At 37.8% G+C, this 13,890-nt stretch overlaps 1 long non-coding RNA gene across 20 annotated transcripts; it reads left to right on the top strand.

Moving 5' to 3' along the window:
• The first annotated feature begins 6,273 nt into the window (after window positions 1-6,273).
• LOC110936759 lies at window positions 6,274-13,030 on the top strand. 20 transcript variants are annotated; one of them, XR_004891410.1, is made up of 12 exons: window positions 6,373-6,781; window positions 7,086-7,192; window positions 7,269-7,356; window positions 8,644-8,675; window positions 9,513-9,595; window positions 9,747-9,873; window positions 9,995-10,049; window positions 10,861-10,994; window positions 11,775-11,825; window positions 11,932-11,990; window positions 12,253-12,328; window positions 12,446-13,030. It is a non-coding gene; the product is annotated as an uncharacterized LOC110936759 (long non-coding RNA). The 20 variants fall into 20 exon arrangements; XR_002590252.2 differs by having other exon boundaries at window positions 9,509-9,595; XR_002590255.2 differs by having other exon boundaries at window positions 9,509-9,595; window positions 11,914-11,990.
• Window positions 13,031-13,890: the final 860 nt, after the last annotated feature.

Raw genomic sequence — 13,890 nt, 5'->3', positions numbered from 1 at the left:
CATGATTCATTCGTTTGAAGGTACGAGCATCATGTAGGGTCACTGTAAAGTATATTTATCCCTTGTTGACATTTTGAACCCTTGAATTCACATACTTTCTATGTTTGTCAATTTTAGTCCCTCTGTAGTATTTATTACCACGTGTCATTACTTTATAGGATGAAAAATTTCGAGGTGTTACATCCTCAACCCCTTAAAAGAAATCTCGACCTCGAGATTTACTGAAACAAATGAGGGTACTTTTATTTTATCGTGGACTCTACCTCCCACGTGTACTCGGGACCTCTATGGGCATCCCATTTTACCTTTACAATCGGTATATACTTCCTTCGAAGCTTCTTCACCTGTCGATCCTCGATCGACACAGGCTTTTCAACAAACTTCAAGCTCTCATCTATGTGCACATCTGTATGCGGTATAACTAGTGATTCATCAGTGAAACACTTCTTCAGATTGCAGATGTGGAACACGTTGTGGATACCACTGAGCTCTTCCGGTAAGTTTAACTTATAGGCAACCGATCCGACACGTTCGATGATCTCGAAGGGTCCAATGTATCTCGGGCTTAACTTGCCTTTCTTACCAAATCGCATCACTCCCTTCCAGGGTGATACTTTAAGCAATACCTTGTCACCTACTTCGAAGTTAAAAGGTTTACGCTTCAAATCTGCGTAGCTTTTCTGCCGATCACGGGCAGCTTTCAGACGGTCACGAATCTGGACAATCTTGTCCGTCGTTTCAAATATTATTTCAGGTCCTGTCATCTGGACATCTCCAACTTCCGCCCAACAAACAGGCGTTCTACACTTTCTACCATACAAGGCTTCAAAAGGAGCAGCTTTAATGCTCGTATGGTAGCTATTGTTATATGAGAACTCGACTAATCGTAGGTGGTTATCCCAACTACCACCTAAATCAATCACACATGCACGAAGCATGTCTTCCAAAGTTTGGATTGTACGCTCACTCTGTCCGTCCGTCTGAGGATGGTAAGCCGTACTGAAGTTTAAGCGCGAACCCAAAGATTGTTGGAAACTTTTCCAAAAATGTGACGTGTGTCTGGTATCTCTGTCAGAGATAATAGACACTGGCACGCCATGTAGAGATACAATCTTATCTACGTACAATTGGGCTAACATATCGGAGCTATAAGTCTCCTTAATGGGTAGGAAATGTGCTGACTTAGTCAACCTAACAACTATCACCCATATCGTATCATTTCCTTTCCTTGTCTTCGGCAACTTGGTGATAAAATCCATCGTCACCATTTCCCACTTCCACTCGGGAAGTTCAGGCTGTTGCAGCAAACCTGAGGGTTTTTGATGTTCAACTTTGACTTGCGCACAAGTCAAACATTTTTCGACATAGGTGGCTATAGACTTCTTCAAGCCTATCCACCAGAATTTTGCTTTCAAATCCTGGTACATCTTGTCAGCTCCAGGATGAAAGGAGTATTTGGAACTGTGGGCCTCCTAGAGGATAACATCTCGTAGTCCCCCATAAACTGGAACCCATATTCGTCCATTTAACCTTAAAATTCCGTCCTTGCCATAGGATAACTGTTCTTCAGTTACCCCTAGCTTTTCATTAGGATAGTTAGCTTCTAGCACAGATTCCTTCTGTGCAGCTAACAACCTTTCATTCAGACTGTTCTTTATCTCAATGCTCTTGGCATTAATTCTACTAGGCTTTACTCTTTCCTTCCGACTCAAGGCATCGGCGACTACATTCGCCTTGCCAGGATGGTATCTTATCTCACAATCATAATCATTTAAAGTCTCCATCCATCATCGCTACCTCATGTTCAAATCCTTTTGGTTGAACAGATGCTGGAGGCTCTTGTGACCAGAATAGATCACGAATTTGATGCCATATAAATAGTGCCTCCATAGCATTAGTGCAAATACAACGGCACCCAACTCCAAGTCATGGGTGGTGTAATTCTTTTCATGCACTTTCAACTGACGTGAAGCATAGGCAATAACCTTGCCTTTCTGCATAAGCACACATCCCATCCCGGTGTGTGATGCATCACAGTATACTACAAACTCTTCCATTCCGTCCGGCAATGTCAACACAGGAGCATTGCTTAGCTTCTACTTAAGGATATCAAAAGCTTCTTGCTGCTTAGGGCCCCAGTTAAACTTAACATTCTTTCTTGTCAAAGAAGTTAGGGGTGCAGCAATCCTTGAAAAATTCTCAATAAAGCATCTGTAATAACCTGCCAATCCTAAGAAGTTGCGAATTTTTGTAGGCGTCTTTGGCTCTTGCCAATTCATGACAGCTTCCACCTTGGCGGGATCCACTTGAATACCACGCTCACTAATCATATGTCCAAGAAATTGGACTTCTCGAAGCCAGAATTCACACTCAGAGAATTTGGCGTAAAGATTCTCCTGTTGAAGTAGTGAAAGAATACATCGTAGGTGCTTTTCATGATCAGCTTGGTTCTTCGAATAGATGAGGATGTCGTCTATGAAGACGATGACAAATTTGTCCAAGTATGGCTTGCAGACACGGTTCATGAGATCCATGAATGCCGCTGGTGCATTAGTGAGCCCAAAAGGCATCACTAGGAACTCGTAATGACCATAACGAGTCCTAAAAGCAGTTTTGTGCACATCTTCATCTCTAACTTTCAATTGGTGATAACCTGACCTCAGATCAATCTTAGAGAAGTAGCTTGCTCCTTGAAGTTGGTCGAACAGATCATCGATCCTGGGTAATGGATACCTATTCTTGATGATAACCTTGTTCAGCTCACGGTAATCGATGCACAGACGCATCGATCCATCCTTCTTTTTGACAAATAGAATTGGTGCTCCCCAAGGAGACGAACTAGGTCTTATGAAACCCTTGGTTAGCAATTCATCCAGTTGTGTCCTTAACTCCTTCATCTCTGTTGGTGCCAATCTGTAGGGTGCTCTAGCAACCGGTGCTGCCCCTGGAATAATGTCAATCCTGAACTCCACTTGCCTATCCAGTGGTAAACCAGGTAGTTCCTCCGGAAAGACTTCAGGGTATTCCGAAATAACAGGGATATCTTCAATCTTGGGTTTCGGCTCATCGATAGTTACCTGTGCCATGTAGATGACACAACCCTTCTTCAAACATCTAGAAGCCTTGAGCATAGATACTTGCTCCGGTAGTCCATACTGGGTATCTCCCTGAACGGTAAGTGACTCACCAGACGGAGTCTTGAGCACTACTTGCTTCTTATTACAGACAATCTGTGCCTAGTTACGAGATAACCAGTCCATACCCAAAACTATGTCGAATCCGGCTAACTTCAAAGGAAGTAGGGACAACGGAAAAGAGTGGTCCTTAATGGATATGAAACATACCTCTAAAATGGTTGAGGCGGTTTCTAAGGTGCCATCAGCTAGTTCCACCTCATATTTCACACTTAAGGTCTTAACAGGTAAATTCAGCAATTTGCAAAACTTATTGTCTACAAATGATTTATCAGCTCCTGAATCAAATAGTATTCTTGCATAGACATCATTTATAAGAAAGGTAACTGTAATCACGTTGTCATCCTGCACAGCCTCCTTGGCGTCCATTCTAAAGACTCTAGCATTAGTCTTCTTTCCTTCATCCGCTTTCTTGGCATACTTTGGGCAGTTTGTCTTAATGTGCCCCTTCTCATTGCAATTGTAACACGTTGCCTCTTCCAGTTTCTTACACTCGAGGGTTTTATGCTCCGTGGATTTGCAAATCCCACAACGACCCGCCTGAGACTGGGATTTGGAGTCAAGTCTGCATTTCCCATAATGGTATTTCTGGCAAGTCTTACACTTGGGCTTATCCCCAGACTGATGCCCTTCTTTCCTTGAACCAGATCCTTTCTTGTGGTCATTGCTTCCACGGTGCTTCTTATTCGATCGACGCGAGTTGTCGTCATCATCGTGCTTTCTTTTCTCGGTATCCTTGTTCCTCAGCGATCTCAGCCTGATCGCATCCATGGTGAGGGATAAGGATATATCAGCTACTGACCTGAATGTAGCTGGCCGGGAGGCTTTCATACTAGCCTTGATTTCTGGGGCCAAGCCCCCAATGAAACGTGCGATCCTCTTGGGTTCCGGGGTCACCAGGTATGGAACCAATCTGGACAGGGTGTTGAAACTTGTGAGGTACGCTTGGCAATCCAGGTTCTTCATGACCAGGGATAGAAAATCAGACTCTATCTTTTCAACCTCGTGCTGAGAGCATTAATTTTCTTTGATAAGAGCAACAAATTGCTCCCAAGACATGTTGTACAAAGCAACTTTTCCAGAGGCTTGGATCAATGACCTCCACCAGGCCAAGGCCTCACCCTTGAATGATTGTGACACGAACATCACAAAATCCTTTTCAGCACACCCGCTGATATCAACCACCGTGTCCATCTCATCTAACCATGTCATGTAGTCTACCGCTCCTTTCTCCCCTGTAAAATCCCGGGGCTTGCATGAAACGAAGTACTTGTAGGAGCAACCCTTATCACGGGGTCCTTGGTTTAGCACGACCCTTTGAGACGGAACACTATGGTGGTTCGAAGAGTGACGATCATCATCTTTCTTCGGTTCTTCCTTCTTGGAGGGAGGCTTGCTATGTGCCTCGGAATGAGTCTTGGACTTAGAATGCGGTGCGGATAGCGTCCTACTTCGAGACCCGCTATATTCCTCATACTGCCGTTCTAAGGCCGTTATAACAGCGCTGTCTACTAACGCTTTCAGTTCAGCACCCGTTATATTAATTCGGGCGTTATCATTCTCATTCTCATTTGGATGACTATTAATCTCATCCGAGTCAGCCATTGAAATCTTGAGCTGTTACATAAGATAATGACAACAGTTTTATTCGGGAGTTTATTATGGAATTGTCTTTTATGGCAATTCATTAACCATGGTACACATAGACCATATTTGGTTAATTTGTTACTCACATTTATTTAGGATTTTAATGTAACTTATCCTAATTACAAACAATGTTGTTAGTGGCACAAAAGCCTAGTCACAGGGACATTTTATATTATAAGCCAGGATTTCAGAGAATCAAGGCATGCAGGTTTGAACCTAGTTCTTTACCTTTCTGACAGGGAGTCATAGACTACATCTGTCTTTTGTCTTATATGACAATGAGTATGGCCCGTAGGCACTACATCACTAATGGATGTTTGATAAATGATCATCTTATTTGATGATTTAAACCCATGATTTATAAATCATTAATTTAGGTTTTGGAATCCTCAGAAGGATCCTTGTGTAAAATGACACGTGTGATTTTAACGAATCACGTCTGCCAGGAGTGTTAACATGTTTACAGAGGTTAACAGGAATCTGAATCTTTTAATCAGGTTTTACCGTCTTGGCCGGGTCTTATAATGACACGAAGGCTAGCTTATACCGTTAAGATTCTTTATTTAATAAATGGGTAGGCAGATTAATTTAAAAGGAATGAGTTTTGATTTATTTACTTCATATATTTATGCATATAATGACAAAATGAAATTTATAAACTTAACATTCCAATACATATAAAAAGGATTACATACTGCCCTAAACGGGACTTTTTGTAACATTCCTATTTTTATATAAGAATTATAGGTTTGGTTAAATTAATTAACCACTAGTAACTAGTAACTAGTTTATTTTTAATATAAATATTCAACCCAAATAGTTTTAAGCACTATTTTATATAGTTGGTTGAAATATTATATTAATTAATTGGCCTGTATATGGGTGACCTTTCTAAATAAAATAAAAGTATATAATAACTTATATTATTAAGACGGGTAGATTACGGGTAAGTTAACTATTAGAAATATGAAGTACCTAGTCGGACCCAGGAACCGTTTAATAATTAAATTATAAAAATACATTATATTTAAACCTACTCTGTTTTTAATGAAACTTGGTTCAAAATATAGATAAGATTATTCTCATTCTAAAGACATATTTATTGTTTTCTAAAACATCATATTTTAGAAGTTATACACGCTAAATAAGTAAAGTAGTTAAATTAATAAATAACAATAATAATAAAATAATATAATAATAATACCAAAGTGGCTACATATGAAAAACCTGTCGTGTCCCATGTTCCATTTCAATTTCATGTTTCGTGTCCCACCTAAATGTATGCATATCTCTAACTGTCCATTCTTGATAAATAAATAATATTAAAATCTACTACTTCTAATAAAACAAAATAAATTGAGGCCACATGGCATGATCTTACACCACTAATTCCACCTGTCCTCCCTACAGCTTCTAAATTTACAAAATCCCGCTCAAACTAAACCCTAAACTAAAACACGCGTAGATGGTTGTTCCTTCTCCTGCAATCTTCTTTCCTTTTGAAAATAGGTAAGTTTTTTTCCTTGATATTTTTTCTTTCGTCTTTCGTTGTTTCTCTCTACAACTCTTCACCTCCTAATACATTCATCAGAAAAACTAGGTTTGCATTCAACACGATTCACAAAATTCTCTAACTCATACAATGCCTCTTCCTCCCATGTTACGATTCATAAACCCTATCTCTCATCTAAACTCTTGAGCAGCTTCTCTTTCAAGCAATCAAAACCTTTAGTTTGGCATTTTTTCTTGCTTTGCTGCGTGTCCTCTACTGCCCGTTTTCTTGCTTCCCTGCTTCACTAATCCATCTTATAAGAAAGACAGATACAACACGAGAGGAGACGTGGATGGTGTTTTATGGCGGTAAGCGACCAAACCAACCCGAACCGACGATGAAGGAGGAACTGAAATAAACGAGCATCGCCGACCTGACTTGATTACAGGTAACCTTTAAGCACTAATTTAGTCTGGAAGAAGATGACGTGATTGATTAGGGCTTGATTTAGTTTTGATTATAGTAATCTAGGGTTTTATTTTGTTAGCCTTTGAGGTTGTCTCTTAATTAATTAAGTAGCGAACTGAGTTCTTTGGTTTGTAAAAAATTAATCACCATTTTGATATAAGCTTTTCTTAAGGATTTGTTTATTGTTGTGTTGATATTACTATTTCCAAAGTGAATTTAGCTTTAAAGATCAGTTTTTGAGTTAATTATTAATTTGATTGTAATGGTTTGAGGTTTGATAATAGTGTTAGGTTACCGTTTTTTGTGAGAACAAAGGGATCATAATCAAATAGCAGGAAGGGAGTAGAATGAAGAAATTGTAACGTATATCATGGTAAACGCCATTTTCAAGGTAATGGTTTTATATGTCATCCTTTTAATCTGTATATCTGAACGTTTACTAATTATGCTTTTCAATTTGGAGCCAGTGTGATTCAGACACAAATTCGAGTGAAGTAGATAGAGTTTCAATAAAGCTTCAATTGTCTTTGGTACCGAATAAAATTTCGGCTTCTGGTAATGTTTATTTTGTATGTGTTTTGAATTTTTTTGATCTTTATTCAACTGCACATCTTCATGCTTCCGTGCGTTTAGACACCTCTTCATCCGCCTTTTCTTTTGTCACCAACAATTGAAAACCCTAATTAGGTTCACAGTCAATCAACCTACGTGATTGAGACCTTCCTTATTTTCCTCTATTTTGTTTCAACGTTCTCAAAAGAAACCTTAAATGGCGCCTCACAATTTTTCGAATCGACTGCAAGGTGCGTACCCGTTATTAGCATGTTTGTTGCATCAAGGGAAGTTTGTCCACAAAAGTTATGGAATGTAATTTTAGACATATTTTCGATAGTTTCGGGCTGCAAAGACTTGAAAAAATTCATCTTATCCGTTGTTTAAACATAAGCAATGTTGAGTGGCTTGAGTGTCTCGGTAAGCAAGAAACGCTTCAAGATCTTTGCATCAAGAATTGTCGGGGTATTGGAGAAGGTTAATTAGTTAAACTCGGGCCCACTTGGCGAAACATGAAACGTTTGCAGTTCGAGGTTGACTCAAACTACAGGTACATGAAACTGTATGACCGGTTAGCTGTTGACTGGTGGCAAAAACAGTGGGTCCCGTGTGAAAACATGACGGAAATTATGCTCACCAACTGCATTATCAGCCCGGGTAGAGGGTTAGCTTGTATTTTAGACAAATGCAAAAACTTAGAGAAAGTTCATCTAGACATGTGTATAGGCGCACGCGATTGTGATATTATTGGGCTGGCTGAAAACTCAAAAAATCTCCGGGCCATTTCGATACGAGTCATACAGTTTTCTCGCTTCCGCTTTTAATGGACAACCCGTTAAGACTCACCGACAATAGTTTAAAGTCATTGGCTCAAAACTGCACGCAACTCGAGTCCGTATCACTATCGTTCTCAGACGGAGAGTTTCCTTCGTTATCTTCGTTTTCGATAGACGGGATTTTAAGTTTAATAACATTAACAATGTGCCCCGTGAAAAGCCTGTTTTTGGACCGTGTTTATTCTTTTAATAATACTGGTATGGACAGTGTTTTTTTCCTCATCACGCTTCTTTTTGGGCAGAAAAGTTTTGATTTTGGAAATAATTTAAGTGTACCAATTTGTGATTTGATCTTTAATTTTTAGAATTTAATGTAATAGCATAAAAGTCACGTATATCACTTTAGTAAATATGTATCAACCAATAATCATACACCTTTGCATCTTCAAGATGTTTTTTGATCCAAACTTTTAAGCATAATTATAACATTTATATGTTTGTATGTTGGCAATAGGTGGGAAAAGAGGTATGGTGTCCTATATGCAAGTAAGTGTTGCAATAGAACTGATATATTATCTTATTATGGGTTATGTTCTCTTTGCGAACGTGAACTCAACAGAGACGGTGAGGTCCTAACAACTCTATCTTCACACTCATGTTTTGTAGCTGATCATCTATACTATACGGATGGCAAAATGGGTGGGTTGGGTAACGGGTTAAATTGGGTTTGTGTCAACATGTTAGTCTTTTGGTTTGGGTCAAAGCGGTTGGGTTGGGTTGGATCATGTATACAGATGGCAAAATGGATGGGTTGGGTAACGGGTCAAATTGGGTTTCATGGAAACCAACCAGTTTAAACTGGTTTGGACTATCTAAAGTGTAATCAAATGCTTAAACTCTTCGAAATTGTTTTATAAAAAAAAATATGTGACTGTTTTCATAATATGATTTTTTTGATTACATAGAGAGAATAATACATTAACTATTTATTATATTTATTAGATCCATAAAAAGCACTAAAAGGTATTGATGGGTTAAATTAAGCCGTTTTGACTAAAAGTTCAACATAACTTTATTTCAGCAAAACCCTTTTTCTCTAGCCCACTTATTTCCCTGCATGTACTAATTTGCTCATGCTTCCTTATTTTTTTTTCCTATTTAGGATGAGGCTTGCATCTTAATTTGTAGGATTTTTGTAGGGTTTGGTTCATTTGACCACCTAAAATTCTATTTTAATATTTGTTTTATTTTCTTTATCTAATATTTGATATTATTGCTCTGTACATGGAGTATTTATTTACTTATAGATTAATCAAAATGATATATACAAACACCCTTGATCAAATTATCCTGATTATTTTTGTATTTTATTATCTCAGTTAGGTGGCATTGGTGGCATGAGTTATACCTTTTGCTTTGGTCGGATTGCTGGATTTGAGACAGTTGATTTATGTTTTAAGCAAAAGGTTATCGCTTGCTTGCGTGTCTCTCTAGCATTTAGTTTTACCAATTTTCTGTATAGTATCCTACTTGTAATTCTGTCTTTTTGATATCACCACACCTGGTTTCATCACACGTATTACAGCCAATGGACTACTTATAATTTGTTTTATACAGATTATCTCAGAGGTGTATATCAGCAAGACAATAAATGGCTTCCTTTCTAGCATTCTTGAACAGTCCTGTTGGGCCTAAAACTACCCATTTCTGGGGTCCTGTAGCCAACTGTGGATTTGTTGTTGCGGTGCGTTTTTTACTACATCATTAATAATTCTATAACAGATTTCTATGATACTTGAAATAATTTTGTTTGCTTTGTAGCAAGAATTTCCTCATTGAACTTTCTGATTGGTGAAATCATGCAGGGGTTGGTTGACATGCAGAACCCTCCAGAGATGATATCCGGCAATATGAGTGCAGGTTAGTCATGATCACCTGTTGTAGAGGCGGCAATTTTGACCCCTTTACTAATAAGGGATTGATTAGGCTTATATGTATTCTCTAGCGGGTCAAACGGGTTAAAAAAGCTTAAAAGAACACAAGTCAAACTGGTTGAACAGGTTGAAAGTGAACCCGTGTATTTAAGCGCATAAAATCTCATGTATAATTTAATTGAAAAGAGTAAAAGGCCTTTTTTGAGGTTTGACCACTTTTGCGACTTTCATCTAAAGGTTTGCTTTTCCGCATCTGGATCCAAAAGGTTTAAAAGCTTGCCATTTTCATCCGACTCATTAACTCCATCCACTTTTAACATTAAGTCAGGGGTATTTTCGTTCTTTTACCTATTTGTTAATGTTTATAAGAAAAGTAATAACTAGAAAGTCAATAGGTGTGGATCTTTACTTCTTAATAATGTTGTTTATTTTAATAAAAAAATGTCTAAAAAGATGGAATTACCCCTCATTTAACGGAGAAAAATGGATGGAGTAAACGAGTTGGATGAAAATGGCAAGATTTTAAACCTTTTGGATCCGGATGCGAAAAACAAACTTTTACGGACCAAAAGTTTTGACCTATAAAAAATTAATATTTTTGGTTAAAAACTTTAAAAATTGTAGTATGTCGACCTGACCCGTTTTAACCTGTTTTCAGCCTGCACAATCTGCCCATTTTGCCACCTGACCTCAGTTAAATGTTAAATGAATGTGATTACTGTTAATATGATGCTCATTTACAATAACATGAGGTTAAACATAATAACCAAACTATAACCCTCTCATTTTTGGTGCAGCTATGTGTGTATTCTGGATTATTCATGAGGTTCGCCTGGATGGTGCAGCCGCGTAATTATCTACTTCTAGCATGTCATGCATCAAATGAAACAGTTCAGATGTATCAATTTTCACGTTGGTTAAAGCATCAAGGGTAAGCTAAAAAAACTATTTTTGTTTATTATTGTTATTGTTATCTTTTATAATTTTTTTCAATGTGGTTGTGTGATGAAAATGCAATACTTGACTATGCTTTAAAATGCTCAAATCTAACATAGTGTTTGTTCAAGTTTAAAATAAATAAAACGGTTTGGTTTTAGTTTTTAACCAAACTATGCTGGACTTAACCGAACCAAGAACCCTACTTAACATAGCTGGTAGGGGTGTAAACGAGTCATAAGCCGTTTCTCCCTTTGATTCATCTTGACAACAATCGTTGTTTCTCTCCATTGATTCATCTCCATTCGTTCCATTTCCCCATCGCAATCATCATTTCAAATCCTATGCAATCTAAAGAAATCAATCGTTCGTCATGACTAATTAAAAAGGATCTCCTTTGATTGTGAAACAAAGTTAAATCAATGAAGGGTTTCAGCGATGGGATGTTGATGACGTTAAGATTAGGGCTACAAAGGAAACGCTTCGTTTCTCCATAAGTTCAAAAGGAAACGTATTTTTTAGTCATTCATAAGGAATGTTTAGGGTTTTCCAATTATTCAACAAGATTTGAGACGTCGTTTGTGATTAAATTGGTCTAAAGGAGAGTGGCAAAAAATGAAGTTTGCAATGTAAATGGTAAAGCTATTGCATTTTTTGGATTATTAATGAAATTAACCAGGTTTTGGATTGGTTACAACAAGATTTTCTGGATTATTAATGAAATTAAATTGGTCATGACGATGTCGATTTGTGAGGTTTTGGTGTGTGCTGCCAGGTTTAGAAGAAGAGGATGTTCCTCAACTGTACCCAAAAGTGCTAAATCTTGGTATGTAATCCTATAATATTTAGTTACTTTTTTCATATCAAATTGACAATTTTAATATTTACCAAATTGCTAAATTCTTTTTTTAAAGAGTTGTTTGACATGTTAGGTGAAAAACCAGAAGCAAGAATCAATGGTGGTTGATGATGCTTTTTCATCAAAATGGAGGTGGGTGACAGTCTTTTTCTCTCTACTCTTTCGTAAGTTAAATCTCTAACCAATCAAATAAGATATTTGAGAGTGTGTTCCTTTGGAATCGAGTATTGAGAAACGACTCTCAAATCTCATTTGTACAAAATTGGTATCTAGACTCTAGAGTCACTATGTTATTGATTATGCTCTATCCAGTTGGGGAGCCGTCTACTACGAACGGTATCTCTAGACCTATAAAATATGAACTCTTACTAACAACATATATTCCATTTTTCAGGTGCTCAGCAAAACACAAAACTTTTCCATGAGGGGACAACTCATGGCTGATGGTTACGTAAATATATAGATCATAGGTACTCATATAATACTGTCTCTCAACAAGCATAGAACTTAAATATTTATTTTTTCCATATATAGCAAACTTTGGATTGTTCATTTGCTTACAGTATTCACTCTATATATTGGAACAGATGATATTGTGCTGCACATGAGATGCTCACTAAAATGCCTCAGTGACGTTTCTATCTACTTTTCAACTATCATAGAATTTAAATATTGACTTTTTGTTTGGCATACATTAAACGACGGGTGCAGAGCCATTTTACTGGATGCGTGTTATTCTTGCTTCAAACCGTGGGACTGTCATGGAGCTCGGTATTACTCCCATTGTGACTTCTGGATTGGTTATGTTGTTGGCTGGGTCAAAAATTATTGAAGTGGACAACAACGTTCGTGAGAACCGTGCACTATTGTAAGTTTAATAGTATTCAGAAATTTTCTTTTACCAACCCGCGAAGCTCGCGGGTTCTTAGACTTAGACGTGAAGCCTAAGTTTGGAAAGGCGTAGAACAAAAATGATGATCTACCTGAGGATTCAATGCCAGTAGATATTATATATTTGTGTTAAGCCACCCACGAAAATCGCGGGATCTTAGGCTAGTTTAAAATATATAAAGAATCATAGGGTACGTGTATGCATAGGATTTAAAGGTGGAATATAGGCATTTAATACCAATAGGCTACGTGTGTGTAAACTTCCATTCCAAGTAAAATTTTTGTATATATAGAGACCATCTCAATTGCTATTTCTTTCCCTTCTAACTTCTGGTCTCGCCAGCTTTCCTATCTCTCTCAAACTCTCTCTCTCATCCATATTCTTTTTATTTATTTTCTTTTATTTTTTCCTATAGTAATAATAAAGCCCTGCCCTGTGTTAAGTGTTTTAACTCCCGATCACCGCTACCCTTTCCGATTGATCTGAGCCTCATAACATATGTCAGGGCTCTGCCCGACTAAGTTGTTGGGATTCGATCTCGGGACATCGGGACAAGGTTGAATTAGGGGTACTATACTTAACACGAGTGCATTATATATATATATATATATATATTTTATATATAGTTCAAAAGTTATACCCAAAATTTATACCAGGAGACTTTCTAGTTGAACCCTAAAAGTCACAAAGTAGGTCCACTCTCTTTTCTCACCATTTTATTTCCTTTGTGATTTACCCAAAACTATTATTTATTATTCTACTTTGTAAACAACTCTTATCAAAAGTCATACTTATTATTTTAGTTACCCAATAGGAAACCCTAGTTGAGACACCCAAGTAATCCTGCACCACTCCTAAAATTTTCAGAATACTCAGAATCAGGATCAGGGCCCCTAAAACTAGGGGGGGGGGATTCCCCACTTGACGATTATCTTCATATCTTGTTGTCTAGTTCGAAATTTAACATTCCGTCGACTCACACAAGCTAGTTGGACACGTGGCTACCCTATGGAGTAGGGTGACCCCTCGCGTCACGCGATGCCCATAGGGGTAGCCCTCGCGTCACGCGAGGGGGGTCAAAATCTCAGTATAAATAGAGGATGTTGGGACTTGATTTCTGGAGTTGGAACGACGTTAAAA

Source organism: Helianthus annuus, chromosome 4 (assembly GCF_002127325.2).
Source record: "Helianthus annuus cultivar XRQ/B chromosome 4, HanXRQr2.0-SUNRISE, whole genome shotgun sequence".
Classification (NCBI taxonomy): Eukaryota; Viridiplantae; Streptophyta; class Magnoliopsida; order Asterales; family Asteraceae; genus Helianthus; species Helianthus annuus.
The sequence above is the reverse complement of the archived record's forward strand: the minus strand, read 5'-3'. Positions and strand labels throughout refer to the sequence as shown.